Below are 17,321 nucleotides of genomic sequence, written 5' to 3'. Positions count from 1 at the left end.
ATAAAATTCATCTTACATGTTTAGAGTTACAACTCTTGAACTTACAAGTTCAAGAAGCTCTTAAAGACATAAATCACAGAGTGGTTCTCTCTCACACCAGCGTCTCTGACTCAGAGGGTTGTATTCAGTGATGGGATGAGACATTTTGAATGCTGTGTTGGGGGTAAATTAATTTCAAAGTTTAAATGATATCTTTTAAAAAAAATATTTGTTTCATAACATATAGATGTCCATACATCCTATGAATGAGACTGCAGTTGTAATAGAAAATACTTTTTTTTTCCTGACTCTGCTCCTTCGCATTCCTGAGCACAGTGAAAGTGATAATAATGTTTTAAATTTCACAAAAATAATATAAAATAAATACCTTGCTAGAAATCTACTGAAATGCTTGTAAAAAGAATAAAATTCATCTCACATGTTTAGAGAGTTACGATTCTTGAACTTATGTGTTCAAGAAGCTGTTGAGAGCCATAAATCACAGAGTGGTTCTCTCTCACACCAGCGTCTCTGACTCCTAGGGTTTATTCAGCGATCAGAATGAGACATTGTGTTAGGGCTAAATTTATTTCAAAGTTTAAATGATATCTTTATAAAATGTAAATGTAATGTATAAAAAATGTATAAAAAAGTCTCTCAAACAGAGGCCCTCGCTCGTGTCTATGCTGCATTCTGACATCCCCTCCTTTCATTTCCAGAGGTAACAGTGACACTGTGAAGTGTATCTCACACTAACTAAAGTTAAAAAACATTCTGTTCTTTATAAGTATATAAAAAATATTCTCTCTCTCATCTAAAAGCATAACCTTAAAAAGTTTGCATTAGATATTTTAAAAGATTGATTAAATTAAATCTTTAAAGTTTCAATACATACTCATCTTCTATTTATCTGTACTTATGTATGATATAAATTATTATTTTTTGCTTAACGGTGACCTAAAGTATAATTGTTATTAAACAATGTCTGTTCAAAAACTGTACTTGGTCGTCTTAAATCTCATTTATACGAAAAAGATTCAACCAGCATTTTTTGTCCATGTGTGGGTTTCAACTTTTATGGTGGGGCTTTCCATAGCTATCCCGTACATCTAAACAGAACCATCACAGAAAACTACATTTTCAAAATGTAAACAAAAGTTTTAGCTAAATAAAAACACCTTATTTCCAGAGAGGCAAAGTAGTTCTTTATGCAATGATAAAAACGATCCAAAAAAGCAAATAGTTTAAGTCGTCCTATAACAGCCCCAGGCCCTTCAGTGATAAACTACAGTGTGAACTGAAGCTTCAGGATATAGGGCGACAGACCAGATGAGTCTCGGGGGGAGTCTCTCTGCATTCCAGACTACATCCAAAGTTTACACTAATTTCATTTAAAAGTTTAAATCAAATCTTTAAAATCATATCTTCTTAGAAGATTTATGTATTATTGTTACTAAGCAGCGTCTGTCCAAAAACTTGAGATCTTAGATCTTTTGTCCATACAACATGTTGTCAAAGTTTGTCACAATGTTTTTAAGAAATCCTAGGACTTTACATTGCTCTTATTTAGACAAAGTTGTATCATTTGGAAAATCATCACACAATTTGAGAGATGCAATGTGTGATAAGTAAAAATCACCCATCGTATAAGATCATTTTTACTTGTATCTCCCGAACTAGGGTGAAACCCTTTACTGAGAATATACCACCGGCCATCTACTCAAAATATATGTAGAAGTTTCAAATGTTAGCATTTGTTGATGGTGGTCGCATGAACAGACTTTGGGGAGAGCTATATCAGGAAGCTATACCCTTTGACCTCCTCGATTTTGCAGGCCTTTTTGTTAAAGATTTTAGAAGATTCCCATCTAGCGGTGAAATTCTATTTTGCATTTAAACGAATAGTGCTTTCTAGCAGTTCTCCCATCTACTCGCTTTTTCAACTTTGGTAAATGTGCCAAGAATCTATGACAACGTGTCTTCCGATAGCGCTTCATCGAGTTTAATTGTACATGTTCTACCGTTATGATGTACTTGTTACATGTTCTACCGTACATGTTCTACCGTTCTATATAATGATTTACACAACCGAGCAATAGACCGTACCTTTGACTTACCCGTCGAGAAGAAAGTAGATTCCTAGATAAAAGCTATCCCGATATTTATTTACATACCGATAAATTAAATTTGAATTTAATTAAAACTTCTCCTGTGGCTCGGCTTAACTATGATCCAGCATTATATTGTACCGTGCAGTGCAGCCTTTCAAATGTGGCGGGGGCAGTATCAACGCCTCCCATATGGTCTAGCGGTTAGGATTCCTGGTTTTCATCCAGGCTGCTACTCAATAGTCGAATAATCATCAATAATAATTTTTAGTAATTCATAGTCTTAGAGGCCTACACGAACTGCAGAAACAAGCAGAATGTGTGAAAACTCAGTTTCAGTACCAAATCATTTTCACAAATACAATTATATTGAATTCAGAAAATTTCACTATGGAATACTTTATCTATCATAATTTCAATTTAGTACGTCATCATTTCAACTTTTCATCTCATAATTATGACGCATAGTCATAATTTCAACTTTTTAAGTCATCATTTCGACTTTTTGTCAATTACGCCTTTTTAATGTTTTAAAGTCATAATTTGGTTGTTGACTATAGTAGTGTTGCACCTGCATGTCCACTAACTCGCTTGTGAGAGTCAGAGTGTGTAAAGTAAGCTCTCATTAGTGTTAGTAGAGTATTACTGGACTGGTAGGGTTAGAATAAGTAATATTACAATAAAATATCTGTTGGTGGGCATCGCGATAAAGAGTTAGCAGATATTAAGCACATATTAAAATTAACATTTTTCAACCGAGCGAGTCTGCGCATGAGAGGCCTTCTTCAACTTTTTAATTCAGAATTACAATGACGCCTTTTTAATGTAATGCTTAAAACGTTTTTTAGTCATAATTTGGTTGTTGACTATAGTAGTGTTGATGATGAAACGTGCTAGTGCTTTTTGTACCTCTCTGGTATTATAGTGTTTCAAGATGGCGGAACGACACGGAAGCCTCCTTGGACTTACCCGCCCCATGTAAATAAAAGATAAGAAATGATCTGATTTTAAGAAAGATCATTTTACACCCATGAGGACATATTTATGAATAAAGATGATGATTTTAGCTAATAAAATACCATTTTTCAATCTACACATGAGAGACCTTCAGAAGTCAGAACTTCAGGGGTTTAGGCCCGTTGGCGAAAACACTGCATGTGTAAGGTAGTTTTCCAGATTTTCACCCAAAATCAAATACTGTATGACACTTTTCAAAGTTAGAATAACCTGTTGTGTTCTGACACAAGGCCATTAACCGGTTCTTTTTGTTTTATAAATGTACTTTGCTTATTTCTAAATATCAACCTGATAAATATGAATTCACGATTAAACAAGATAATTTTTAAGAAAAAACATTTTTAAGAAAAATACAACTAAACCATGATAATGTTTAGTTTAGATGTGGATGATTAAGTTTCAGGCGTAGTGCAACCAGATTTCTCTAACATCTCACTCACAACGCAAAACGTTGTAAATAAACATTTTCAAACTGTAATTTTATTTTATTGATTATGGTGATTTAAAGTTTTTGTTATTAACTAATACCTTTATCTTTTAACTAACATCTAACCCCAAATAAACAGATAATGGAATGTTCACAATCTACATTGTTAGATATTCTCCTATGTATCTAAGTAGTTGTGCTTAAATCTTTGGCTGTATTTTGTCACACCGTAGTGATACAAAGTTCCACACTCTATGGACTAACTTATCAGACACTCACCACACTGATGTTAACATCACCATATATTGTCTTTTCTACCATGATTGGAGCAACTATTGTCCCACCATTCTTCTGGTCAATTGTGAAGGTAAGCTGATTAGGGATCTGAATTAATAGCCGTCCGAATGATGTAGAATTATTATTATTATTATTATTATTATTATTATGCTGTCGTTGTAGATGGTTGTTAGGCTGTTGGTTTGTCATGTTTCCAGAATGTGTTTGAATGCTCAGCGTCTGAACGTCACCATCTGTTAAAAAAAAAATTTTTTTAAGAAGATTGAAGATTGAGAAACATATTCACTACTAACAAAGTAAAATTATAAATCTTTTCCTACGTTTGATATTCTTTTTTCTGATTTTTTTCACTATGGACTTGATCCTTTTTAATGCTGTTTTCTCTCCATATTTATTCTGTAGTTCCTCTACTGTATCTTCCAACCTCCCTGTTGTTCTTCTCCAGCTGTATTAACCAAAGACAAGCAGTTAGAAGAATCAAATGTATGTACAGCAAAAATAAAGTTAACATAAAATAAACACATTCATACACCAGTTCAAAGTCAATGAACCGGCTGATGCTGCAGGTGTTAGAGCACATGATGGCCGGTGAACAGCAGGTTAAACCAGAGTTAAAACAATAGTCTATGTTAGGACAATAGTATCTGATAATAGCTGATAACGGTCAAAGTGCGAGATAAGGTGCAAGTAGCTAAACTAAACATTTCATATTTGACAAATGTTTTGAGAAATGTTAAACAACTACAAAAATAATCAATTTGTTTCTAATTTCTTTTTTTCTAAATTGTGATTTAATGTGAAAGGAGAAGAAACACATAACATGTATACATGAATGAATGTGTACAATTTAATAAACGTATTTACCTAACATCCATAGCCTTCGTTAAATTAAGACTAAGTTCCTTTTTTTTTTTTTGTGGACAAAGTGAACTTTGGAGCACTTAGCGGGTCAAAAATAAGTGCCATTTGGAACTCTTTTTATCAAAAAAATATATGTTGATAATGATTAGTTATGCCAAATGATAGTTTGGCATGCATGGGATTGGTTGTCCATAGTGAGAGAAATACTTTTATTATAGAAATGGCTATTCTTTATTCTATTCTTTAATCCACAAATAAAATAGGTTTTTATACCTGCTCAAGTACTTCTTGATGAGTTTCTTCTGTATTAAACAGCGAATCTTCTCAGTCAGATCGTCGCAAGATCTCAGGAATCCTCTCACACTGCTCGTGTTCACGCGCTCCATCGCTGCACTTGTGTGTATGACTCGAACGATTCAAACTTCTCTCTGGCGACATGTAGGACTTGTTGGTTATGCAGGAACTAGTTATTTATGGCTTTCCTGAGGCCAACCTCCATACATTCTACACAACAGGGTGGGTGGACCCCAGCCTGATAAATATTTCACGACATTACACGCTCTACTCTAGCTCTACTAGCCTCGGACTGCTGCGCCACTGCAACAAAAGTTGAAAGTCCTGAACCTGACGCAAACTTCTGACCCACAAACTTCTGCGCATTAACGCACAAGGCACGATTGTACCGCAAGGGAGATTCCAGGAACATTGCAGGAGATTCAGTAGACTCTTCGAAAAGCTGAAAAAATGGCGACGCAAAACCTAAAGGAGAGCGACTCCCCGTTGAGTTCTGGCGATACGGGGTACAATTATCCTCCGGTGTGTGAGTGTGCCACGGGCAAAGAGTGTCGTTTAAGAGATATGCTGGACTCTATGTTTAAAGATTATTTTAGAGGCCAAATGGTTGGCTTGATGCACAGGATCATCGACGCTGCGCGTGATATGAAAAAAGATTGTGCGCAGGATACCAAACGTGTGACAAATCTCAAAAATGAAATGGACGTCGTAAGAGGCTTGACAAAGCCATGGCCTGATGTAACGCCCATGTTTTTTAACGGCAAAGAGCCGAACGGCGTAATCCTCAGAAAAGTTCTGGATGTGTTGGGTGGATGTTGTGACGAATTCGAAATCACAGAAATACTCGCTATATGGACTTTTGTAACGGATCTCTGTGTGTCACTGGTGTCAAAAAATGCAAAAACTGACGTTGGTGAATTAGTTGAAAGTCTGGTCAACTATAGCCTGGAGCAAAACATGATAGCCTGCAGAGATTTTTTATTCTGGTTAGACCATCTGTAAATGTCGTTATTGTCGTTTTACTTCAATGTATGAAAGTATAATGTTGAAATAAAATTCTGGTAAAAAATGTCTGAGCTCATAATATTTAGAATAATTCAATATTTCAATATTTGTTTTCTGCATTTTAATTACCGTATTCCCGAGGCGGCAATACAGTTGTATCAAATGATACAACTGTTTTGCCCGCCGTGTACAGAAGAAAGGACATTTTGTGGTGTTGTTCTTGTTCTCATTACATTTTTTAATAAGATGATGCGTTCTGCCATGGATGACTAGACACTAGTCCGGCAGAGAGAAGGGCTTGAGTGGACACGCCCTGTGGTCCCATTTTTATGTCTTCACCCTTTTCCCCGCTTCGCAACTGAGAGCTTTCCACCCCTGCGACATCCGTTTCAGGCCAAACGGAGGAGTTTACTTAAACATGGATATGTTTCACCAGCAACCTCCGGCTTGTCACAATCCTGGCATGCGTCGGGAACAGGAACGCCTTGACACCTTTCAGAATTGGACTCTTGCACCAGTAAGTCCGGCCGAGCTTGCCAAAAGTGGTTTCTACTACCTTGGTCAGGGCGACAGAGTGGCTTGCTTCAGTTGTGGAGGCCAGCTTAGCAACTGGGAACCGGGAGATCGTGCAGTATCAGAGCACCAGAGACATTACCCCAACTGCCCCTTCTTTCGAGGTGACCGTGCAGATAATGTACCTTTATCTAGCCTTTTCAATGCATCGGCAATGCAACGGTGTGAAGAAAGGTCGCTCACATTTGTCTACTGGCCCTCAAGAATAACTGTTCGACCAGACCAATTGGCTAAGGCTGGTTTTTACTATGTTGGTCGTAATGATGACGTGAAGTGCTTTTCATGCGATGGTGGACTCAGATGTTGGGAGTCTGGTGATGATCCATGGGTAGAACATGCCAAGTGGTTTCCAAGATGTCAATACCTGCTGCAAGAAAAGGGCCAAGAGTTTGTTCATCAGATTCAAGCAAGATTTCCAAGACTATTTGAGCGGCTATTGACTCATGGAGACAGTGACTCGAGAGAATTTGTGAGAGAACAAGAGAACAATCCTGCTTTGGAGATGGAATTTGAGTGTGGCCTGACGGCCCAGACAAATGAAGCTGCATCCCCGAGTCAAGATCTTTCAGACTTGCCTATGGAGGAACAGTTAAGAAGACTTCAAGAGGAGCGCACGTGCAAAGTTTGCATGGATAAGGAAGTAAACATTGTCTTCATCCCCTGTGGTCACCTAGTTGTGTGCAAAGAATGTGCGCCTTCTCTGCGCAAGTGCCCCATATGTAGAGGATTGGTCAAAGACGCCGTCCGTACTTTCCTATCATAAAGTTTTCCTATCATTTGGATTTGCAAATTTACATTTAACTTGATGCATAAAAACAATCCAGTGACAACAGTGACAACAGTTTTTGGATTTACAAACATTTAGAAAGTAGTTAGGATGTGCATGCTTTAAGTTAATGTTTTTTAAGAATAATTTTGCGCAGGCTTTAAGTTAATTTGACCAACAAGATGTTATTTGAAAAGTAAGTTAGTTGAAATTAAAATGTGATAACATTACCGAATTCAGGGGTGTTTAATAACTTCAATAGCACCAGCTGATTTAAGTTTTTTTTTCAAACAATGAGACAAAAGTAATTTTGTTGTATGCACAGATTTTGAGGGTCGCTTATAGAAAGAGGCGTCCTTGTCTTTAAAAACATAGAACCAGAGATTAAAATATTAAAATATACATTCTAGCGCTATTTATGGTATAATAATATAATATAATAAATGTCTCTCGTATCAAATCAAGATACAATTCAAGCCAATTCATGCGAATACCGTCGTATATGAACAAAGAGAAGACCTAGAGTTCACTAACATTACAGCTAACTGTAGGAAAAGTGTAAAGAAAACGCCATACAATCACAACCGGCAGTACGGTAAGTGTTACGCTAGCGATGTTAAACAATTTCAAAACAGGGTGTTTCAGAAGAAATGAAAACAAAATCTTTTAAACAAAGTCTTGTTCAAAAACGGTACGCTCCTGTGAAAACTATGTGAACTTTGATGAGGCCGAGAACAATAGCGCTTTTATTTAACAATTATTTTCAATAATATTGAAAAACGGTTCAATAGCAATGTTCAAAATAAACAAGAATCTGACTCTAATGCGACTGTGCTTGTTAGATATAATAGTTAGATGATTTATCTAACCATTGAAATTGACGATAGATTAAATATTTCGGCATTCTGCCGAATAAAACAATGGTGTCAAAGTGTGGTCGGAATAAAAAAATGAATCAGTTCACGTAAAAATACCACGTATCAACCGTAATTCATTAGCTTAACCGTTGTTTAGCGACACACACACAAAATAACAAAATAAGTGTAATAGTTAGACGAGTTATAGCGTAATAGGTAACAGAAAAACAGCCATACTCATCTTTTACGTCGATGTTTCGTAGGCATCGCAGAAAGATTTAGTCATTTTTTTTAGTCATATTTTTTGTTTTCTTTTTTTTTATAAAACAAAAAAGAACCGGTTAAAGGCCTATCGTGTAGAAGGACCTCTAATGTATAGGATACATTCCTAACATGTTTGACCACAGTCTATGTACTTTTTGCAAACTGTACAAAAAGAAACAAGATGTCAATGACAGACATTCAAAAGCTAAAACGGATCACTATAGTGGCTTTCCTGTATTTGTTTTAAATGGCTCATGATGATGAAGAATTAGAATTTACTTTTGTGGAATTTTACCTGCAGGTTTTACCAAAGTCTGGAACTTTGTATCACTACGGTGTGACAAAATACAGCCAAAGATTTAAGCACAACTACTTAGATACATAGGAGAATATCTAACAATGTAGATTGTGAACATTCCATTATCTGTTTATTTGGGGTCAGATGTTAGTTAAAAGATAAAGGTATTAGTTAATAACAAAAACTTTAAATCACCATAATCAATAAAATAAAATTACAGTTTGAAAATGTTTATTTACAACGTTTTGCGTTGTGAGTGAGATGTTAGAGAAATCTGGTTGCACTACGCCTGAAACTTAATCATCCACATCTAAACTAAACATTATCATGGTTTAGTTGTATTTTTCTTAAAAATGTTTTTTCTTAAAAATTATCTTGTTTAATCGTGAATTCATATTTATCAGGTTGATATTTAGAAATAAGCAAAGTACATTTATAAAACAAAAAGAACCGGTTAATGGCCTTGTGTCAGAACACAACAGGTTATTCTAACTTTGAAAAGTGTCATACAGTATTTGATTTTGGGTGAAAATCTGGAAAACTACCTTACACATGCAGTGTTTTCGCCAACGGGCCTAAACCGCTGAAGTTCTGACTTCTGAAGGTCTCTCATGTGTAGATTGAAAAATGGTATTTTATTAGCTAAAATCATCATCTTTATTCATAAATATGTCCTCATGGGTGTAAAATGATCTTTCTTAAAATCAGATAATTTCTTATCTGTTATTTACATGGGGCGGGTAAGTCCAAGGAGGCTTCCGTGTCGTTCCGCCATCTTGAAACACTATAATACCAGAGAGGTACAAAAAGCACTAGCACGTTTCATCATCAACACTACTATAGTCAACAACCAAATTATGACTAAAAAACGTTTTAAGCATTACATTAAAAAGGCGTCATTGTAATTCTGAATTAAAAAGTTGAAGAAGGCCTCTCATGCGCAGACTCGCTCGGTTGAAAAATGTTAATTTTAATATGTGCTTAATATCTGCTAACTCTTTATCGCGATGCCCACCAACAGATATTTTATTGTAATATTACTTATTCTAACCCTACCAGTCCAGTAATACTCTACTAACACTAATGAGAGCTTACTTTACACACTCTGACTCTCACAAGCGAGTTAGTGGACATGCAGGTGCAACACTACTATAGTCAACAACCAAATTATGACTTTAAAACATTAAAAAGGCGTAATTGACAAAAAGTCGAAATGATGACTTAAAAAGTTGAAATTATGACTATGCGTCATAATTATGAGATGAAAAGTTGAAATGATGACGTACTAAATTGAAATTATGATAGATAAAGTATTCCATAGTGAAATTTTCTGAATTCAATATAATTGTATTTGTGAAAATGATTTGGTACTGAAACTGAGTTTTCACACATTCTGCTTGTTTCTGCAGTTCGTGTAGGCCTCTAAGACTATGAATTACTAAAAATTATTATTGATGATTATTCGACTATTGAGTAGCAGCCTGGATGAAAACCAGGAATCCTAACCGCTAGACCATATGGGAGGCGTTGATACTGCCCCCGCCACATTTGAAAGGCTGCACTGCACGGTACAATATAATGCTGGATCATAGTTAAGCCGAGCCACAGGAGAAGTTTTAATTAAATTCAAATTTAATTTATCGGTATGTAAATAAATATCGGGATAGCTTTTATCTAGGAATCTACTTTCTTCTCGACGGGTAAGTCAAAGGTACGGTCTATTGCTCGGTTGTGTAAATCATTATATAGAACGGTAGAACATGTACGGTAGAACATGTAACAAGTACATCATAATGGTAGAACATGTACAATTAAACTCGATGAAGCGCTATCGGAAGACACGTTGTCATAGATTCTTGGCACATTTACCAAAGTTGAAAAAGCGAGTAGATGGGAGAACTGCTAGAAAGCACTATTCGTTTAAATGCAAAATAGAATTTCACCGCTAGATGGGAATCTTCTAAAATCTTTAACAAAAAGGCCTGCAAAATCGAGGAGGTCAAAGGGTATAGCTTCCTGATATAGCTCTCCCCAAAGTCTGTTCATGCGACCACCATCAACAAATGCTAACATTTGAAACTTCTACATATATTTTGAGTAGATGGCCGGTGGTATATTCTCAGTAAAGGGTTTCACCCTAGTTCGGGAGATACAAGTAAAAATGATCTTATACGATGGGTGATTTTTACTTATCACACATTGCATCTCTCAAATTGTGTGATGATTTTCCAAATGATACAACTTTGTCTAAATAAGAGCAATGTAAACTCCTAGGATTTCTTAAAAACATTGTGACAAACTTTGACAACATGTTGTATGGACAAAAGATCTAAGATCTCAAGTTTTTGGACAGACGCTGCTTAGTAACAATAATACATAAATCTTCGAAGAAGATATGATTTTAAAGATTTGATTTAAACTTTTAAATGAAATTAGTGTAAACTTTGGATGTAGTCTGGAAATGCAGAGAGATTCTGCAGAGAGTATTTTCTATTACAACTGCAGTCTCATTCATAGGATGTATGGACATCTATATGTTATGAAACAAATATTTTTTTTAAAAGATATCATTTAAACTTTGAAATTAATTTACCCCCAACACAGCATTCAAAATGTCTCATCCCATCACTGAATACAACCCTCTGAGTCAGAGACGCTGGTGTGAGAGAGAACCACTCTGTGATTTATGTCTTTAAGAGCTTCTTGAACTTGTAAGTTCAAGAGTTGTAACTCTAAACATGTAAGATGAATTTTATTTATTCATCTAAAATAATTGGTTTCAGTATATTTTTATAACCATTTTATTTATACACTTTTAAGGAACAGTATGTTTTTCAACTTTTGTTAGTGTGATATTAGGAAACCCCTTCCTCACTTTCACCGTGCTCTGGTATGCGAAGGAGAGGGGTCAGAGCTCACATGTGAAGGGGCGCGCACAGACACACACACACACACACACACACACACACACACACACACATGCACACACAGAAACGCGCACGGCTCCTTTACTTTTTGACACACATACATTAGACGCGCTATGTTTTGAGACAGTTTTGTTTATCTAAAACTGAAATACTTGGTTCGGTAGATTTTATAAGTATTTCATTATATACTTTTAAAAAGAACAGAATATTTTTTTCAACTTTAGTTAAATTATTTTTGTGACCCATTCGTATGGAATTGATGTGTTAAGAGCTTCTTCAACTCTCTATAAACATGTAAGATGATTTTTTATAAAACTGAAAGAATTGGTTTTAGTAGATTATAAAGAATAGAATGTTTTTTCAGCTTTTGTTAGTGTGAGATTCACTTGACAGTTACACTGTAAGGAGGGGGGTCAGAGCTCGCAGGAAGAGGACGCGCGCATAGACACACAGACACACACACACACACACACAGACACGCGCTCCTTATGTTTTGAAACAGTGTGAGGTCATTCAGGAATGACTATGTGAATTCAGTTGTGTAAAACAATTTTGAATCCATTCATACATTGCATTTTTTGTGGACATCAATGGTATACTTCAACTTTCTAAAATAAGGTAAGACAATTTTATTCAGCTGAATGATTTGGTTTTAGTAAGCTTTTTATTTTATATTCTTTTAAAAAGAACAGAATATTTTTCAACCTTAGTAAAATTATTTTATTTTATATTATACACTTTTAAAGGTATGTTTTTCAACTTTAGTTTAATTATTTTTGTGGGCATCAGTGGTATGGACATTGATGTGTTAATTTTAACTCAGTCATTTTTTATTCATCTAAAACTAAAATAATTGGATCAATAAGATATTTATATTATACTTTTAAGGAACGGTATGTTTTTCAACTTTAGCAAGATATTTTATTTTATATTATACACTTTTAAAGGTATGTTTTCAACTTTTGTTAGTGTGAGATTTCACGATGCAAAGGAGTATGCAAAGGAGGGGGTCAGAGCTCAGACGGAGAGGGGGCGTGCATAGACGCTGGTGAGCTCATACAGGAAAGGAGTGTTTTTGTTTTACCACTTTTAATAATTCATTGATTTTAAAAGCATTATTACAACTTTAAAACATTTTTAAACCTTTAGGATTATAATTTCACCCCCTGATATCTTGATCACTGAAGTCAGAGACCGTCCGACTTACAAACATGTAAGAAGATTTTTATTTTTATTCTTTTTTGTAAGATATACTGTGTAAGCATTCCATTATATACTTTTAAAGGATAGAATGTTTTTTTTTCAACCTTAGATTATATAATTTATATTATATAAATTATATAAAGGATAGAATATAAAGGATAGAATGTTTTATACACTTTTATTCAGCTAAAACTATTGGTTTTAGTAAGCTTTTAAAAGAACAGAATATTTTCAACCTTAGTTAAATTGCTTTAGATTATATAAATTATATAAATTATATAAAAGATAGAATGTTTATGTAATTTTTATCTAAAATAATTGGTTTTAGTAGCTTTTTATTTTATACACTTTTATTCATCTAAAATAATTGGTTTCAATGTATGTTTTATTTTAAAGGATGAGATTATTTTGTGTGACATACGCTTCTCACTTTCACTGCGGTGGGGGCGCAGGCACAATAACCACACACACACACACACACACACACATATAACTGGGACAAAGTTCAAACAAACGGCAAAAAACATCTGTTCTATTTAAATAGGGCAAAACTACCCGTCAAAATTATGATTTAGTCCTAGATAGGTCATAGTTCAAAACTAACTGTCATACAACATGATCGATAGGCTAGCAGGGTCAATAGGTTAATCCCATGACCGCATTCCGGAAGTTCAACCCATCAATCATAAGGTCACCGGAAGTTCAACCTGCCAAAAGGTCAAAGGTCAAAGTCGTAAATCATTTTGACACAAGCTCCCCCATAAGTACTACTCACCTGTCCACCCCATACAATCAGTAAGAATCCAACTACTAACATGGCCAAGACCAAAGAGCTGTCCAAAGACACTAGAGACAAAATTGTACACCTCCACAAGGCTGGAAAGGGCTACGGGGAAATTGCCAAGCAGCTTGGTGAAAAAAGGTCCACTGTTGGAGCAATCATTAGAAAATGGAAGAAGCTAAACATGACTGTCAATCTCCCTCGGACTGGGGCTCCATGCAAGATCTCACCTCGTGGGGTCTCAATGATCCTAAGAAAGGTGAGAAATCAGCCCAGAACTACACGGGAGGAGCTGGTCAATGACCTGAAAAGAGCTGGGACCACCGTTTCCAAGGTTACTGTTGGTAATACACTAAGACGTCATGGTTTGAAATCATGCATGGCACGGAAGGTTCCCCTACTTAAACCAGCACATGTCAAGGCCCGTCTTAAGTTTGCCAATGACCATTTGGATGATCCAGAGGAGTCATGGGAGAAAGTCATGTGGTCAGATGAGACAAAAATAGAACTTTTTGGTCATAATTCCACTAAACGTGTTTGGAGGAAGAAGAATGATGAGTACCATCCCAAGAACACCATCCCTACTGTGAAGCATGGGGGTGGTAGCATCATGCTTTGGGGGTGTTTTTCTGCACATGGGACAGGGCGACTGCACTGTATTAAGGAGAGGATGACCGGGGCCATGTATTGCGAGATTTTGGGGAACAACCTCCTTCCCTCAGTTAGAGCATTGAAGATGGGTCGAGGCTGGGTCTTCCAACATGACAATGACCCGAAGCACACAGCCAGGATAACCAAGGAGTGGTTCTGTAAGAAGCATATCAAGGGTTCTGGCGTGGCCTAGCCAGTCTCCAGACCTAAACCCAATAGAGAATCTTTAGAGGGAGCTCAAACTCCGTGTTTCTCAGCGACAGCCCAGAAACCTGACTGATCTAGAGAAGATCTGTGTGGAGGAGTGGGCCAAAATCCCTCCTGCAGTGTGTGCAAACCTGGTGAAAAACTACAGGAAACGTTTGACCTCTGTGATTGCAAACAAAGGCTACTGTACCAAATATTAACATTGATTTTATCAGGTGTTCAAATACTTATTTGCAGCTGTATCATACAAATAAATAGTTAAAAAATCATACATTGTGATTTCTGGATTTTTTTTTTTAGATTAAGTCTCTCACAATGGACATGCACCTACGATGACAATTTCAGACCCCTCCATGATTTCTAAGTGGGAGAACTTGCAAAATAGCAGGGTGTTCAAATACTTATTTTCCTCACTGTATATATACACACATATATATATACACACACACACACACACATATATATATATACACTGTAAAAAATGATTTGTTAGTTTGACTAAAAAAAGTAAGTTAACTGGTTGCCTTAAAATTTTGAGTTCATTGAAACTAAAAATGTGAGTTTTTACAACAAGTGATTTTGTTGTTTCAACTATTATTTTGTTTTTTGAATCAAAGATTATTTTTTAACTTAACGTTGTTTTGTTGTCATAACTAAGGATTAAATATTGTATCAACTTATTCAAGCAATCAAAGGGATTAAGTTAATTTACAAATTTAAGTTCACTCAACTTAATTTAATATTATATGAACAAACTATTTTAAGTTATCTCAGCGTAATCTTAACTACATACAGTTTGTTGTAACAATTAACTAAGAAGTTTACACGGTTGCCTTAAAATTATGAGTTAAGTCAACTTCAACACAACTTAACATGACAAAAGTTTTTTTGTTAAAACAAATTCTGGAATAACAGAGCACAAATAAACCATAACTTTAACATTTATTATAACATTCACAAAAATATTAATTCATTGAATTGTCTGACAAGTATATCTTAGTATAAATGAGTAGGCCTATGACAGAATTAACTGCTGTTTGAAAAAAAAAAAAACATTAAAGCAACAGGATACAAGCTGCTGCTATAAATGTCAAGCATGTGTGAGAATAAACAAATGTCAAGTGTGATGACATTAACATCAGCTTGAATTAAGTGCAATAGAATAAAAAAAAAAAAAAACATTTAATGAACATTACACATGAAAATCATTTGCTCAAAACAATATTTTGTCTGTTCAATAAAACAAAACAAGTATGGAATATGCGAGTATGCGAGTATGTACAACCTCATAAAGTGAATGAAATGAGAAAACTGTTGACAAGCAAACCACAAAATACCAGGCCACTATTCATAACAAATCTCAACGAATATTAAAAAGCATTTCTCAAACAGCATTTAAAGGGTTAGTTCACCCAAAAATGAAATTTGTCATTACTCACCCTCATGTCGTTCCAAACCTGTAAGACATTAATTCGTCTTTGGAACACAAATTAAGATATTTTTAATGAAATTTGAGAGCTTTTTGTCCATCCATTGACAGCCTATGCAACTACCACTTTCAAGCTCCAGAAATGTAATAAAGACATCGTTGAAGTAATCCATGTGACCCCAGTGGTTTAACCTCAAGTTTATGAAGCGATGTGAGTGCTTAGTGCAAAAATAAAAATATTTACAAAATATTAATCTATCAATCTTCAACGCACATTCAAGTTTTTTTTTGTGCAAACAAAGCACTCACTTCATAATAGAAAATATATTTATAGGAACATTACAGCAGGCTCAAGATAATTAATACAGTGACCATTACCATTATATACTATTATATTATTTTTAATCAATTCGCAATCATAAAACATGTGATAATCCGCATTCTCATGTATGTAGGTGCGCTGAAGTATTCCGTCAAAATGGCTGACACGCGGCTAGAGGTCACGTGACTGGGAGATCCCTATTGAATTATTTTGTTATTGCATAGGCTATAGTCTTTTAATCTTGTCTTGCAAATAGATGCTCATTTTGATCATTATTTCATTGTCTTATTCTCCCATAATTTCATGTATATTTTATTAATATTTTTTCCAAATCTCCGTTGCTGCACATTCAGGGCTTTGTGTGTGTGTGTGTGTGTGTGTGTGCGTGCGCGCGCACGCGATGACGCAGATTCAAATTTGCCGCCATTACGTTTCCGCTGTTTAGTCCCGCCCACAACAGTTAGCTGATCAGTCGACTTTGGATCTGTATCAACGGCAAGCGAAGCGGGAGATTTGAATTCAGTCTACTCTCGTGAACTGGATTGTGAGATTAACAGGGGTTCAAAGCAATCGTATTCGTCGAGAGCAGCCGTGAGCAGGAGCCCTGTTGTCAGTCAGTCCGTTTGGATTGGTTTGGATTCTTCGGAAATAACACCCTTTAATTGAGCCTGGTTCGTCACAGCGGACATCATGCCAACCGATCACCGGCTGAGGTAAGTTAACTTAAGAGTCTGCATGTGAACGATATTTTATATTACATTTGTGTTAAGTTTACGTTACAGTTTTCAAGCTAACGTTAGCTTTTTAAATGATGTTCAGTTGGTGAGAGCTGGAGGCAAAAAAACCCACTGAAAATGTAGCATGCGTCTTTACATTTTCCATCTGTTTTAAGAAAGATCAGTTGAACCCACACCTCAAAAGACCTAAAACAAGCTTTTGTAGACTTTATACATAAAGTCCGTTTAATTGTGTATACAATCTTTGTTAATATGCGATAGTATCTGTCAGTAAATCAATCTCTTAAATGCGGGACATTTTTAAACACTGTGTGGAAG

General features: G+C 35.5%; 2 long non-coding RNA genes across 2 annotated transcripts; one reads left to right on the top strand and one right to left on the bottom strand.

Annotated features, from left to right (window-relative positions):
• Window positions 1-3,250: 3,250 nt before the first annotated feature.
• Window positions 3,251-6,048, bottom strand: LOC311090504. Its single transcript, XR_014607896.1, has 3 exons — window positions 4,963-6,048; window positions 4,149-4,273; window positions 3,251-4,061 (listed from the first exon to the last, which is right to left on the bottom strand). It is a non-coding gene; the product is annotated as an uncharacterized lncRNA (long non-coding RNA).
• A 6,085-nt stretch (window positions 6,049-12,133) lies between these two features.
• LOC311091538 lies at window positions 12,134-13,314 on the top strand. The gene is made up of 3 exons (XR_014608114.1): window positions 12,134-12,291; window positions 12,643-12,721; window positions 12,823-13,314. It is a non-coding gene; the product is annotated as an uncharacterized lncRNA (long non-coding RNA).
• Window positions 13,315-17,321: the final 4,007 nt, after the last annotated feature.

Source organism: Abramis brama, assembly GCF_963993115.1.
Source record: "Abramis brama genome assembly, chromosome: 10".
Lineage (NCBI taxonomy): Eukaryota > Metazoa > Chordata > Actinopteri > Cypriniformes > Leuciscidae > Abramis > Abramis brama.
This window is presented reverse-complemented; position numbering and strand designations above follow the sequence as displayed.